A 16,750-nucleotide genomic window follows, 5' to 3' on the forward strand; every position below is an offset into this window, starting at 1 on the left:
AGGCTCATCTAAGGAGGAGGTGGAGCAGATGATTGTGGTGTCTCCGTCGGCAACGCCGACACCTGATTGGTTGGACATGTGGAATGTTTTAAATGCAAATGTGACCTTATTACATAAAAGGATGGACAAAGCAGAGTCCAGGGAAAAAGCAGGGAGTCAATCCATGGCTTTGACTGTGTCACAGGGCCCTTCAGTCTCAAAAACGTTCTCTATCCCAAATAACATACACTGATACCGACACGGATTCTGACTCCAGTGTCGACTACGATGATGCAAGGTTACACCCAAGGGTGGCCAAAAGTATTCATTATATGATTATTGCAGTAAAAGATGTTTTGCACATCACAGATGACCCCTCTGTCCCTGACACGAGGGTATGCATGTTTAAGGAAAGGAAACCTGAGGTAACCTTTCCCCCATCTCATGAGCTGAACGAGTTATTTGAAAAAGCTTGGGAAACTCCAGACAAAAAACTGCAGATTCCCAAGAGAATTCTTATGGCGTATCCTTTCCCTGCACAGGACAGGGTACAGTGGGAATCCTCGCCCAGGGTAGACAAGGCTTTAACGCGCTTGTCAAAGAAGGTGGCTCTACCGTCTCCTGATATGGCAGCCCTCAAGGATCCTGCTGATCGCAGACAGGAAACTACCTTAAAATCTATTTATACGCATACGGGTGCTTTACTCAGACCGACAATAGCATCGGCATGGGTATGTAGCGCAGTTGCAGCTTGGACAGATACCTTGTCAGCCGACATTGATACCCTAGATAGGGATACCATTTCATTGACTCTAGGTCATATTAAAGACGCAGTCTTATATATGAGAGACGCTCAGAGACGTTGGGCTGCTAGGTTCGAGAGCCAACGCCATGGCGATTTCTGCTAGGCGAGCCCTGTGGACCTGCCAATGGACGGGTGATGCCGACTCAAAGAAGCATATGGAGGTTTTACCTTACAAGGGTGAAGTTTTATTCGGGGAAGGTCTTGCGGACCTGGTTTCAACAGCTACCGCGGATAAATCTACCTTTTTGCCTTTTGTTCCCCCCGCAGCAAAAGAAAGCTCCACAATATCAGATGCAGTCCTTTCGGTCGCATAAGTCCAGAAGAGGTCGGGGCTCATCCTTCCTCGCCAAAGGTAAGGGTAGAGGGAAAAGAACGCCTGCTTCGGCTAGTTCTCAGGAACAGAAGTCCTCCCCGGCTTCTACTAAATCCACCGCATGACGCTGGGGCTCCACTGAGGGAGTCCGCACCGGTGGGGGCACGTCTTCGACTCTTCAGCCAGGTCTGGGTGCTGTCAGACGTGGATCCTTGGGCGATGGAAATTGTATCCCAAGGCTACAAACTGGAATTCGAAGAAAAAACAAACAATTCCTGGCGCTGTGATTTATACAGATATGTATGCAGCTCTCTCAGGGGCAATTGGTTATTCAGCCCCTATATATGAAACTAAAGAAAAAACAACCAAGAGAGTGCTATTCACATCTGATGTGGATTTTTATTTGAACAGGAATTTACACCAGGCAATCACCATTTTTTAGACAGGCGCAGGGATCCAAACATGTGGCACACAACCAAGTTCCAATTAAAGAGAGGAAGAAACAGAGAGGTAGAGGAGGAAGACGGAAACAGAATAAAAACACCACACAAAAGATAACATCTAATAAAACAGATAAAGGCATATTCAATCTATCCAAAAGAGTATTAAGGGAGGAAGAAATTAAATTGCTTGAAAAGGGATTAAACTATGCCCCGGTGGCCAAACCAAATCTTTTTCAGTTATTCGTGGATCTCAATCGTTATACTTGTACACTTAGCAGGAAACGATATTTTGCACTCAAAGCTCTGAAAAGGAGCCGAAGTGACGAGGTATCTATAATATTAGATGCAGATGATGAGAAAGCGAGAGATCCTCGAGTGTCTGGAACAAGAAGGGGCCACAGATTTATCCATTTTAGAAACAGAGATACCACTTTATGATATAAAAATAAATCCATTTAAAAGGAAGACAGATTTTTACCCCCTGGCATATAAGAGTCCATATGTAGACAGTTTTTATAAATCCACATTAGCCAGCTTTAGAGAGATATGTGAGAAATCAGAAGAATCCAGATATTGGGATAATTTGACCCCTGGGGAACGTAAGGCCCTGAAAACATTGCAAGGTGATACTTCAATTGTAATAAAATCGGCAGATAAGGGTGGCGGGGTTGTGATCTTAGATATGGAGCAATATACTTTGGAGTGCTATAGACAATTGCAAGATGAGAAATTTTATCGCAGAATAGACTCTAACCCCACCACCCTGTTTCAGAAACAACTAACTGAATTATTAGATATGGCTCAGGAAGATTGCTCTATATCGAGAGAAACTGTGAACTTTTTATTTTGTGCACACCCTATCACACCCACTTTTTATGTTTTACCCAAGATTCACAAGACAATCACTAATCCACCGGGACAACCTATAATTTCGGGGGTGGGTTCACTCACTAATAATTTGTCCTTTTTTGTTGATCACTTTTTGCAAGGACACGTGGAGGGTTTGAAATCACATATAAAGGATACGCAGCAATTTTTAAATATTATAAACAAAATTATATTGAAAAATAAATATTACTTACTAACTTGTGATGTAGAGGCATTATACTCTAATATACCTCATGATAAAGGGATTTTGGCAGTGGATTATTATTTGAAACAGGGTGATCACTCGGACTCTCTACGTGCCTTTGTTCTAAAAGCCATAAAATTCATTTTATCACATAATTATTTTACGTTTGATACCCATTATTATTTACAGACACGGGGTGCGGCCATGGGGGCCAGATTCGCTCCGAGTTTCGCGAACCTGTACATGGGGGTATTTGAGGAGGAGCATGTATGGGGGGGCGAACTCGGGCGGATCTGGTTTACTATGGCCGATATATAGATGACCTATTTATTGTTTGGGGGGGCACGTTAGAATCACTGCACACATTCACGAATGGGCTGAATAACAATGATTATGGATTAAAATTCACGTTTAATCATAGTAATACCAATATTAGTTTTCTTGATCTAGAGTTATCTGTAGAGCAGGAAAATTTGATCACTAAAACATATATTAAGGAAGTGGACCAAAATCGATATTTGAACTATAAGAGTTCTCACGAGCAGTGTTGGAAGGACAATATCCCTAGGGGACAGTTTGTAAGATTAAGACGCAATTGTACTTCTCTTACTACATATCAGGTACAAGCAAAAACGTTGATGGAATCATTTTTGGAACAAGGATATCCTCAGGATTTATTAGATAAAGCATTTTTAGAAGTTGAGGATATGGATAGAGAACAATTGCTTATTCCTAAAAATAAGAACAGAGATGTACTAAGTAGTGGTAAGAATGATAGGAGCACAACCTTTATTACACAATATAACAGTTGTGCACATAAAATCAATCAAGTTATTAAGAAAAATACTTCCTTATTACTTTTGGATGAAGTATCAAAACCTCATGTAAATCCTAAAGGATCGGTGATTTTTAGGAAAGCAGATAATATACGCAAAAAATTGGTGCCTAGTCATTTTGTTAAGCAAAAAAAAATCCCTGCATAGTGTACAAAATACGTGGCTTCCTGTGAGGCCAATTGGATATCACAGATGTGGAAAAAATAATTGCCTATCCGGTAATATTGCACCCAGAAAAAGTGTAAATTTTAAGTCATTTGTAACAGGTGAAATGTATCCTATTAAAGACTTCATTAACTGTCTTTCCACATATATTATATATGTAATTTCCTGCCAATGTGGAAAGCAATATGTAGGGCGTACCACGAGAACCTTACACGTTAGGTGTATGGAACACAGGAGGAACATAGTGAGGGCAGCAAAACATCCATTATCGGATCATGTGATACAGTGTCAAAATTCAAGATTGGAAAATATAACCATGATTGGAATTGAACATGTTAAAGTAACCAATAGAGGGGGGGACCGTTTTAATAGACTTCGCAGACGAGAAGCATATTGGATTTTTTTATTAGATACAATGGTCCCTCTGGGATTGAATGACACTAGAGAACTGAATGGTGTATAGGTAGATATCGTTTTGGTATTTGTATTTATATTTATCATATTTACTATATACAAACATGATCTGCAGTATAGTCTGTAATAATCGATATAGTCCTTTATACATATATATATATATATATATATATATATATATATATATATATATATATATATCTTTTTAAAAAAAATGCCAAAGTAGTAATTATTAGGGGTGACCAGTAGGTGGTGCCATATGGGTAATGTCCATAATTAACGGATGCTTATGTGTGTGTCCTTTTATATACAAATTACATAGCATTGGTATATTTATATCTATGTTTATAATATTGAAAGTTTTTGATAATAGAGGATAATAACGGATGGTTATGCTGTAAGGAAGCTCTAATCCAATGTATCTATAGAGATTGGAAATAAGGCTTTAATTAATATAGTGATATATGCACAGCGAGAGTGCAATGAAAATGAGGCTTGAGCAGAATTTTATTGTGCATGTATTAGTTGTATAATGGGACCTATATAAGGAGGCTAAAAGGAGGAGAGGCTATGACACGGAGGAAGCCGCCGATGCTTGCGAGTAGGCGGAGAAGCGCGTCTGTCAGTATTTCTGCCTATATACTACAGCGGACGAACTTTCACCAGCTGGTCGGCATTATTATACTCCCGCACCAAGGGAACTTTCATACCATTTCACATCCACGGACTCCGGATAAGGTCGTAAGTGTGAACATCGGCCGGGAGGACGAGCAAGTTTACCGTGGTATAAAGCAGGACACATGTTTCACTCCTTGAACAGTTCACTTGTGGGTTAATTAACCAGGATGATCATCACATGCATTGTGATTGAATAGTGGCTCTTGTACGTTACATTACTACCGTCTGCTCATTACTAACTGTCGCTTCTAATCAGCTTCGTATGAATTACTTCAATAATATCATTAATAAGCTGCAAGCCGAGGGTTGCTCCCAATATTCTCTTCAATATATGTGACTTTGACTAGATGAATTGATACATGGACACATTATTATTATAGCGAGATATTCAGAGGCTAAAAAGCTCATGTGCAGCTATTCCGGATAAGAGCAATAGTGTTGGATATGTTTCATGTGCAAAATATCTGTTCCTCTTGAGATCTAAAGTTATAAGAAGAGATATCTCAATACAGTGGGAGCGGACATATCCATATGTGTAGTTTAATTATTTTTTAAAAAGGATATAATCATTAATTGTTTTATTCATTGTGATTTTTATTGTATTTTTATGTATTGCCGGCCGGCATTAAGTATAAAATGCAGGGGGGGGGGGAGCGGGTCAGAGCCTTTCTGGCTAGGTGCCATAAAATCCATGATGTCATATGTCATCTGCTAATACTCAAAAGACTCAACAACTGCAGCAGGCTGTTACAGACCTAGCTACAAGGGCAGATGATCAACAGCCCCACCTCTCTGGATCAGGGCCACTGAAACGTGGGTTACCGGCTTTACTCTCAGAATCTGATGAGGAGATTCAGGAGGAGGGGGAGGAATTGGATCCTGTTACTGGGGATTCCCCTTCTGCACAGGGTATTGAGCCCCTCATTCTTTCTATACGGGACGTGCTAAAACTCCCTCTAGAGGACGCTGCATCACAACAGAAGTTTTTCTTAACACAGAACAAACTCTGTGTCACTTTCCCTGATTCTGCAGAACTGGATGACCTGTTTAAGTTAGCCTGGAAAAATCCAGATAAGAAATACCAAGTGACAAAACGATTTTTACACACTTTCCCATTTGCTCCTGAAGGCAGGAAAATCTGGGAAGAAACCCCTTCCATAGACGTACCAGTCTCTCTTGTCTATCTAAAAAGTCGGTACTACCAGCTCCGGGCTCCTTTACCATAAAGGACCCTGGGGATAGGAAAATAGAGACTACACTCAAAAATATATATCCTGAAACCAGCGCTAATAATTCAATATCAAAGGAAGAGAGCAGTCTCCTCTATTTCAAACGTTCCCTGCTTTGTCTCTCACATAGGAAAAACACTTACAGAACATTTCTGTCCCGCATACCCATAAAGGTATCTTTAAACACTGGAAAGGACTTTCAATTTTCATCACATAGACAATTTCAAATAGTGGACACTTACATTAGCTTACTTTCTCGCGTTCCCATAAAGGTATCTTTTCCTATTTCTCTCGTGTAGCTTAACTTGAAGGTTTCCCCACACAATGGTTCAGCAGGCTTTTGTCCACAAACAGGATTTTTTAATTATATAAAAAGGTTTAAAAGGTTGTACAAACAACACAAAGAACTTCATATACTTCACAGGAAACTGGATCTCGGTGTCAGATGAAATTGCGCACTCAACACAACCGGCTGCAGTCGGGTTTCAGGGAGTTCACTCCCCTTTGTCAAGAAGCTTCTTGACAAAGGGCAGTGAACTCCCTGAAACGCGTTGAAGCCGTCCTCTACTCTGGTTCCAGGACCTGGTTGATCAGTGATTCAAGTGTTCGGATACTATACACTTACCTGACTGCAGCCGGTTGTGTTGAGTGCGCGCCTTTTTATATTATTAAAAAAGTTTCGGGATTCAGGATTGGATCCTCCTCACGACAGATGCGAGTCTGAGGGGATGGGGAGCTGTCACCCAAGGGCTCAGTTCCAGGGCAGGTGGTCAGCCTATGAAGCCCTACTTTCGATCAACATTCTGGAACTTCGGGCAATTTCACAATGCTTTGTTTGAGGCCTCTCCTCTGCTCCGGGATCGAGCTGTTAAGGTTCTTTCGGACAACGCCACAGCTGTGGCTTATATCAATCGATAAGGAGGTACAAAAAGCAGAGCCTGCATACGAGAGGTGTCCAGGATACTCCTCTTGGTGGAAAGAAATGCAAGAGCAGTGTCGGCCATCTTCATTTTGGGGGTGGACAACTGGGAGGCGGACTTCCTCAGTCGTCACTATCTCCACCCGGGTGAGTTGTGCCTACACCAACAGGTTTCAACAGATCATCAATCTGTGGGGCTGTCCACAGATAGACATGATGGCATCTCGACTCAACAAGAAGCTTCCATGGTATTGTTCGAGAACCAGGGACCCTCAGGCGAGGGCAGTCGATGCACTGACGATGCCTTGGTCTTACCGGCTGGTCTACAGGTTTTCACCGATTCTTCTGCTCCCAAGGGTGCTTAAGTGAATCAGAAATCAGAGTCCAGGCAATTCTGATTGTCTCAGATTGGCCTCGAAGGGCGTGGTACGTGGACCTTCTGGACATGTCCAAAAAAAGATCCTTGGCCTCTGCCGATGAGAAGAGATCTTCAACGAGGACCATTCGTCTACACTGACTTACGGCGATTTCGTTTGACTGCATGGAGGTTTAGCGGAACATCCTAGCTCACAAAGGCCTTTCCAAAAAGGTTATTGCAACTATGGTTCAGGCCAGAAAGCCTGCAACGTCAAAACTTTATCATCATATCTAGAAACAATATGTCTCTTGGTGCGAGGAGCGCACAAATCCTCTTGCGGAATTCAGCCTAGGAAGTTTCTTAGGTTTCCTGCAGACTGGTGTGGATATGGGCTTACGTCAAGGCTCCCTTAAGGTCCAGATTTCAGCCCTCTCTGTTTTCTTCCAGAAGAAGTTAGTTGTGTTTCCAGAGGTTCAGACCTTCTTGCAAGGAGTGCTTCATATACATCCTCCCTTTCTGCTACCAACGGCATACTGGGATTTGAACAAGGGTGTAGCTACCATTGGTGCAGGGAGTGCAGCTGCTTTGGGGCCCAGAGCTGATAGGGGCCCACCTTCCCTGTCAAAGTTACATGTGTTATATACATTTTTCGTCATTGCGTGGTACGTAGGGGTCCTTTCAATCTTTCCTTGGGTCCTGCAATATATCTAGGTATGTCCCTGGACCTGCTCATTGTAGTGTGGTATAAAATTATTTATTTATTACCAGTTACTTATATAGTGCACACATATTCCGCATCGCTTTACAGAGAATATTTGCCCATTCACATCAGTCCCTGCCTCAGTGGAGCTTACAGTCTATATTCCTTATCACATGTACACACATTCACAATAGGGTTAATTTTTGTTGGAAGCCAATTAACCTACCAGTATATTTTTGGATTGTAGGAGGAAACCGGAGTACGGGGAGAATATACAAACTCCACACAGTGCCATAGTGGGAATCGAACCCATTACCTCAGTGCTGTGAGGCAGTAATGCTAACCATTACACCATCTGTACTGCCCATAAAATGGACTGGAGGGTGTTTTAATGTTAAATAATATGAACCGGGGCACTGTAGTGAGGCACAATATGAACAGGGAGCACTATATAACAATGTGAATTGGGGGTACTGTGCGACATAATGTCTACTGGCAGCTCTGAAATGTGACACAGGGTGAACTTAAGCACTACTGCGATTCATAAAATAAACTAGGGCACTGCTATGGGGCATAACATTAAATAAGGCTTTACTATGGTTCAGAAAATGAACTAGGGACTATTATATGGCATAAAATTAACAACTGCTGCAGAGAAGTGTCTCTCTAGAAGCATTCCGACGGGGGCCCCTTCAGAATGTTGCTATGGGGCCCACAAAGTTGTGGCTGCACCTCTGGATTAGAATGTGTTTGGGGGTTTTCTACAATCCTCCTGGTTTGAACCGCTGATGAAAGTAGAAGTCATGTACCTTACGTGGTAGACGGTAATGTTGTTGGCCCTGGCTTCTGCTAGACGTGTCTCTGAATTGGGGGCCTTAACAGGTAAAAGTCCTTACTAGGTCTTTGTACGAGGACAGAGCAGAGCTCAGGACTCTGCAGCAGTTCCTGCCAAAAGTTGTCTGCATTCCATTTAAACCAACCTATTGTGGTTCCATCTAGTTCTGGCTCTTCTGCTCCTCCGGAGGCTTTGGATGCTGTGTGAGCTTTGAAGATCTTCGTGAAGAGGACGGCTCGGATCAGAGAGACGGATTCCCTGTTTCTGCTATATGATGCACAGAAAATGGGTTGCCCAGCTTCTAAGCAGTCCATTGCTCTTTGGCTTAAGTTGGCTATCCAACAGGCCTATGTCGGCAGCCTTACCTGTTCCACATTCTCTGAAGTCCCACTCTACAAGATCAGTGGGGGTCTTCCTGGGCGGCTGCTCGTGAAGTCTCGGCCTTGCAACTATGCCGAGCTGCTACCTGGTTGGGGAAGAACACCTTTGTGAAGCTCTACAAGTTTAAAACCCGGTTTGGGCTGGTGGTGCTGCAGACGTCTCCGCACATTCATGCCCTTTCTTGAAGCTTTGGGATGTCCCCATTGTACTAAGTGAACCCCAGTATCCCTTATGTATACCTTATGGATGCTAGAGAAAATAGGATTTTAAATACCTACCGGTAAATCCTTTTCTCGTAGTCCATAAGGGATACTGGGCGCCCGCCTCAGTGCGTTGACTTTTCTGCAGGTTGTTTCTTCTATGTAAGTTTACCTGTTCAGCTGTTGTGGTTTGGTTGCCAGCCGTTGCTGATCAGTTTATGTTGTGGTGTGTGAATCTCACCACTCATTGTTATGTTCCTTCTCTCAAGTATGTCCATTCTCCTTTGGGCACTATTTTACCTATAACTGCCTGTGGGAGGGGGCATAGAGGGGAGGAGCCAGCACACCCAGTTGAAGAATTTAAAGTGCACCGGCTCCTTTGGACCCCGTCTATACTCCATCGTACTAATTGAACCCCAGTATCCCTATATGGACTATGAGAAAAGGATTTACCGGTAGGTATTTTAAAATCCTATTTTTTGACAATAAAACAATAAATTAATGTTTGAAATTCTGGTTTTCAAATGGGGCTCTCGTTTTTTCTTTGAATGTATTTTGTTCCATAAGTCCGCCCCCAGACTCCCACTTGCTCACAGGAGCCTGTGGGAGGGCTTATAGAAGATAATAGACCATCAGAGTGGTGTCTACCGTGCTTCAGCAGCCGACAGGTAAGTTATACACAGCAACAGCTGGTGATCCCTGGGTAAGGCAGCCAGCACATACATACATGTGCTGTTGTATGTAATATATGTACTGACTGTCTCCGTATGGGTGGAGCTGCAGCCGCCATTTGTAATGTCCATATTAAACATGTCACGAGCTACCAAAATGTACGGCTAGAAGATATTAACTTTTACCTAAAATTAAGTTTAGGCTTGTAGTCACTCATTAGACAAAGTATCAGGGTCAGTGTCTTGCTGGCATTCTATGCATTTTCACACACTGGTGGACTAAAGTATGCTTTGACATCCTATTGCTCTCAAAGTTCCCATGTGACCTACCAGATTCTGGTTGGTGGGGTATGCTGCATTTCTCCTACACTGCAAAAAAATAAACCTATTTGTAGGTTAATTAGATGGTGTCTAAGGGCCTAACTCAGACCTGATCTCTCCTCTGCGAATTTGCAGATGTTTGCGATCAGACAGTCTCTGCCCAAACAGAGTGAATACCTGCCCTGTGCAGGTCTGTGTAAGCCTTGCGAAAATCTCTGTGAACGCTGGTCAGCTTCAAATCCGTTCGCAACTCACTCACTATCGAATGTTTTTTCTAGTCTGTGCAAGAACTACTCCTAAAGTGTGATAGCAACAGGCTGTTCGGGGCCGGTGCTAATGTCACACATCCTCCCTGAAAACGCTTGGTAACGCCTGCGTTTTTCCTGACACTCACAGAAAATGGCCAGTTACCACCCCCAAACGTCCTATTCCGTTCAATCAACTTGCGTACGCCTAGCGATCAAAAGAATCGCTGTATTATTTAGCAGTTTGGCCTCGTGCCTGCGCATTATGTTCCGTATGCATGCCCAGTCGAACGATAATCACCCGCCTTGTGAAATCGCACAAAAGCGATTCATGTCTGAATGATATTTTCTCTGACGTCCTAGTGGATGCTGGGGACTCCGTCAGGACCATGGGGAATAGCGGCTCCGCAGGAGACAGGGCACAAAATTTAAAAGTTTGACCACTAGGTGGTGTGTACTGGCTCCTCCCCCTATGACCCTCCTCCAAGCCTCAGTTCGGTTTTTGTGCCCGTCCGAGCAGGGTGCAATCTAGGTGGCTCTCATAAAGAGCTGCTTAGAGTAAAAGTTTTGATAGTTTTATTATTTTCAGTGAGTCCTGCTGGCAACAGGCTCACTGCAACGAGGGACCTAGGGGAGAAGAAGTGAACTCACCTGCGTGCAGGATGGATTTGCTTCTTAGGCTACTGGACACTAGCTCCAGAGGGACGATCACAGGTACAGCCTGGATGGGTCACCGGAGCCGCGCCGCCGACCCCCTTGCAGATGCCGAAGTAAGAAGAGGTCCAGAAACCGGCGGCTGAAGGCTTTTCAGTCTTCATGAGGTAGCGCACAGCACTGCAGCTGTGCGCCATTGCGCTCAGGCACACTTCACACCGGCGGTCACTGAGGGTGCAGGGCGCTGGGGGGGGCGCCCTGGGCAGCAATGTTAATACCTTTCTGGCTAAAAAGAATACATCACATATAGTCCATGAGGCTATATGGATGTATTTCACCCCTGCCAGGTCTCAGAAAAACCGGGAGAAGAGCCCGCCGGAATAGGGGGCGGGGCCTATCTCCTCAGCACACAGCGCCGTTTTCCTACACAGCTCCGCTGCTAGGAAGGCTCCCAGGCTCTCCCCTGCACTGCACTACAGAAACAGGGTAAAAAACAGAGAGGTGGGGCATTTTTTGGCGTTATTATATATGTTTAAGCAGCTATAAGGAAACAACACTTATATAAGGTTGTTCCTATATAATTATAGCGCTTTGGTGTGTGCTGGCAAACTCTCCCTCTGTCTCCCCAAAGGGCTAGTGGGGTCCTGTCTTCTATCAGAGCATTCCCTGTGTGTCTGCTGTGTGTCGGTACGTGTGTGTCGACATGTATGAGGACGATGTTGGTGTGGAGGCGAAGCAATTGCCGGTAATGGTGATGTCACCCCCTAGGGAGTCGACACCGGAATGGATGGCTTTGTTTATGGAATTACGTGATAATGTCAGCACGCTGCAAAAGTCGGTTGACGACATGAGACGACCGGCAAACCAGTTAGTACCTGTACAGGCGTCTCAAACACCGTCAGGGGCTGTAAAACGCCCTTTGCCTCAGTCGGTCGACACAGACCCAGACACGGACACCGAATCTAGTGTCGACGGTGAAGAAACGAACGTATTTTCCAGTAGGGCCACACGTTATATGATCACGGCAATGAAGGAGGCTTTGCATATCTCTGATACTGCAAGTACCACAAAAAGGGGTATTATGTGGGGTCTGAAAAAACTACCTGTAGTTTTTCCTGAATCAGAGGAATTGAATGACGTGTGTGATGAAGCGTGGGTTACCCCTGATAAAAAACTGCTAATTTCAAAGAAGTTATTGGCGTTATACCCTTTCCCGCCAGAGGTTAGGGCGCGCTGGGAAACACCCCCTGGGGTGGACAAGGCGCTCACACGTTTATCCAAACAAGTGGCGTTACCGTCTCCTGATACGGCCGCCCTCAAGGATCCAGCTGATAGGAGGCTGGAAAATACTCTAAAAAGTATATACACACATACTGGTGTTATACTGCGACCAGCAATCGCCTCAGCCTGGATGTGCAGTGCTGGGGTGGCTTGGTCGGATTCCCTGACTGAAAATATTGATACCCTGGATAGGGACAGTATTTTATTGACTATAGAGCAATTAAAGGATGCATTCCTTTATATGCGAGATGCACAGAGGGATATCTGCACTCTGGTATCAAGAGTAAGTGCGATGTCCATATCTGCCAGAAGAAGTCTATGGACACGACAGTGGTCAGGCGATGCGGATTCCAATATTTGCCCCGAGGCAAAGGAAAGGGTAAGAGACTGCAGCAAGCAGCCCCTTCCCAGGAGCAGAAGTCCTCCCCGGCTTCTGCAAAGGCCTCAGCATGACGCTGGGACCTTACAAGACTCAGGGGCGGTGGGGGGTCGCCTCAAGAATTTCAGCGCACAGTGGGCTCACTCGCAGGTGGACCCCTGGATCCTGCAGGTAGTATCTCAGGGTTACAGGTTGGAATTCGAGAAGTCTCCCCCTCGCCGGTTCCTAAAATCTGCTTTGCCAACGTCTCCCTCAGACAGGGCGACGGTATTGGAAGCCATTCACAAGCTGTATTCTCAGCAGGTGATAATCAAGGTACCCCTTCTACAACAGGGAAAGGGGTATTACTCCACGCTATTTGTGGTACCGAAGCCGGACGGCTCGGTAAGACCTATTCTAAATCTGAAATCTCTGAACCTGTACATACAAAAATTCAAGTTCAAGATGGAGTCACTCAGAGCAGTGATAGCGAATCTGGAAGAAGGGGATTTTATGGTGTCCTTGGACATCAAGGATGCTTACCTTCATGTCCCAATTTGCCCTTCACACCAAGGGTACAGTACCTCAGGTTCGTGGTACAAAACTGTCATTATCAGTTTCAGACGCTGCCGTTTGGATTGTCCACGGCACCCAGGGTCTTTACCAAGGTAATGGCCGAAATGATGATCCTTCTTCGAAGAGAAGGCGTATTAATTATCCCTTACTTGGACGATCTCCTGATAAGGGCAAGATCCAGAGAACAGCTGGAGGTCGGAGTAGCACTAACTCAAGTAGTGCTCCAACAGCACGGGTGGATTCTGAATTTTCCAAAATCCCAACTGATCCCGACGACACGTCTGCTGTTCCTAGGGATGATTCTGGACACTGTTCAGAAAAAGGTATATCTTCCGGAGGAGAAAGCCAGGGAGTTATCCGAACTCGTCAGGAACCTCCTAAAACCAGGGACAGTGTCTGTGCATCAATGCACAAGAGTCCTGGGAAAAATGGTGGCTTCTTACGAAGCGATTCCATTCGGCAGATTCCATGCACAAATTTTTCAGTGGGATCTGCTAGACAAATGGTCCGGATCGCATCTGCAGATGCATCAGCGGATAAAATTGTCGACAAGGACAAGGGTGTCTCTGCTATGGTGGTTGCAGAGTGCTCATCTGTTAGAGGGCCGCAGATTCGGCATACAGAACTGGGTCCTAGTGACCACGGATGCCAGCCTGAGAGGCTGGGGAGCGGTCACACAAGGAAGAAACTTCCAGGGCGTGTGGTCAAGCCTGGAAACGTCTCTCACATAAATATACTGGAACTAAGAGCAATCTACAATGCTCTAAGCCTGGCAAAACCTCTGCTTCAGGGTCAGCCGGTGTTGATCCAGTCTGACAACATCACGGCAGTCGCCCACGTAAACAGACAGGGCGGCACAAGAAGCAGGAGGGCAATGGCAGAAGCTGCAAGGATTCTTCGCTGGGCGGAAAATCATGTGATAGCACTGTCAGCAGTGTTCATCCCGGGAGTGGACAACTGGGAAGCAGACTTCCTCAGCAGACACGATCTTCACCCGGGAGAGTGGGGACTTCATCCAGAAGTCTTCCACATGATTGTAGTCCATTGGGAAAGACCAATGGTGGACATGATGGCGTTCCGCCTCAACAAAAAACTGGACAGGTATTGCGCCAGGTCAAGAGACCCTCAGGCAATAGCTGTGGACGCTCTGGTAACACCATGGGTGTACCAGTCAGTGTATGTGTTCCCTCCTCTGCCTCTCATACCCAAGGTACTGAGAATTATACGGCAAAGGGGAGTAAGAACGATACTAGTGGCTCCGGACTGGCCAAGAAGGACTTGGTACCCGGAACTTCAGGAGATGCTCACGGAAGATCCGTGGCCTCTACCTCTAAGAAGGGATCTGCTTCAGCAGGGACCGTGTCTATTCCAAGACTTACCGCGGCTGCGTTTGACGGCATGGCGGTTGAACGCCGGATCCTGAAGGAAAAAGGCATTCCGGAAGAGGTCATCCCTACCCTGGTCAAAGCCAGGAAGGAGGTGACTGCACAACATTATCACCGCATTTGGAGAAAATATGTTGCATGGTGTGAGGCCAGGAAGGCCCCGACAGAGGAATTTCAACTGGGTCGATTCCTACATTTCCTGCAAACAGGATTATGTATGGGCCTCAAATTAGGGTCCATTAAGGTTCAAATTTCGGCCCTGTCGATTTTCTTCCAGAAAGAATTGGCTTCAGTTCCTGAAGTCCAGACTTTTGTAAAAGGAGTACTACATATACAGCCCCCGGTTGTGCCCCCAGTGGCACCGTGGGATCTCAATGTAGTTTTGGATTTTCTCAAATCCCATTGGTTTGAGCCACTCAAATCGGTAGATTTGAAATATCTTACATGGAAAGTAACCATGCTACTGGCCCTGGCTTCAGCCAGGAGAGTGTCGGAATTGGCGGCTTTATCGTATAAAAGCCCATATCTGATTTTCCATTCGGACAGGGCAGAATTGAGGACGCGTCCTCATTTTCTGCCTAAGGTGGTATCAGCGTTTCACCTGAACCAGCCTATTGTGGTGCCTGCGGCTACTAGCGATTTGGAGGATTCCAAGTTGCTGGACGTTGTCAGAGCATTGAAAATATATATTTCAAGGACGGCTGGAGTCAGAAAATCTGACTCGCTGTTTATACTGTATGCACCCAACAAGCTGGGTGCTCCTGCTTCTAAGCAGACGATTGCTCGTTGGATTTGTAGCACAATTCAACTGGCACATTCTGTGGCAGGCCTGCCACAGCCTAAATCTGTCAATGCCCACTCCACAAGGAAGGTGGGCTCATCTTGGGCGGCTGCCCGAGGGGTCTCGGCATTACAACTCTGCCGAGCAGCTACGTGGTCAGGGGAGAACACGTTTGTAAAATTCTACAAATTTGATACCCTGGCTAAGGAGGACCTGGAGTTCTCTCATTCGGTGCTGCAGAGTCATCCGCACTCTCCCGCCCGTTTGGGAGCTTTGGTATAATCCCCATGGTCCTGACGGAGTCCCCAGCATCCACTAGGACGTCAGAGAAAATAAGAATTTACTCACCGGTAATTCTATTTCTCGTAGTCCGTAGTGGATGCTGGGCGCCCATCCCAAGTGCGGATTGTCTGCAATACTTGTACATAGTTATTGTTACAAAAAAATCGGGTTGTTTATTGTTGTGAGCCATCTTTTCAGAGGCTCCTACGTTATCATACTGTTAACTGGGTTCAGATCACAAGTTGTACGGTGTGATTGGTGTGGCTGGTATGAGTCTTACCCGGGATTCAAAATCCTTCCTTATTGTGTACGCTCGTCCGGGCACAGTATCCTAACTGAGGCTTGGAGGAGGGTCATAGGGGGAGGAGCCAGTACACACCACCTAGTGGTCAAACTTTTAAATTTTGTGCCCTGTCTCCTGCGGAGCCGCTATTCCCCATGGTCCTGACGGAGTCCCCAGCATCCACTACGGACTACGAGAAATAGAATTACCGGTGAGTAAATTCTTATTTTCTGTACAGTGCTTTGTAATATGTGGAACTATGTGAGCAATGGTAGCAATATGGGATTTAAAGTTCATCATCTGCTACAAAAGTGATTTTGCTGTGCAGTGAAATGACAAATTCTCCAGCAGAGGTGTAGGAATGGGGAGAATGTGATGTATTGGTAGGTATACATCAGTGTGTACAGTATATCCAGCTATGTGTATGGTTGTTGTTTTTTTTCTTTTAATCCTTATTAAAATATTCCAACAGTAGACAAGTATTTAGTAGAAGAGTGTTCTTTGTAATTGTGCATATCTGTTGTGTTTGTAGAATTTATTTTCCACTCGCTTTCTGTGTGTAATGCAGAGGTTCTCAAACGCAGTC

General features: G+C 45.1%; 1 protein-coding gene across 3 annotated transcripts in view; it reads left to right on the plus strand.

Moving 5' to 3' along the window:
- Nucleotides 1–16,750, plus strand: part of GRAMD4 (GRAM domain containing 4) — a 349,985-nt gene that overhangs the window by 314,229 nt on the left and 19,006 nt on the right. The window lies entirely within an intron of this gene.

This window comes from Pseudophryne corroboree, chromosome 6 (genome assembly GCF_028390025.1).
Source record: "Pseudophryne corroboree isolate aPseCor3 chromosome 6, aPseCor3.hap2, whole genome shotgun sequence".
In the NCBI taxonomy this organism is placed as follows: domain Eukaryota; kingdom Metazoa; phylum Chordata; class Amphibia; order Anura; family Myobatrachidae; genus Pseudophryne; species Pseudophryne corroboree.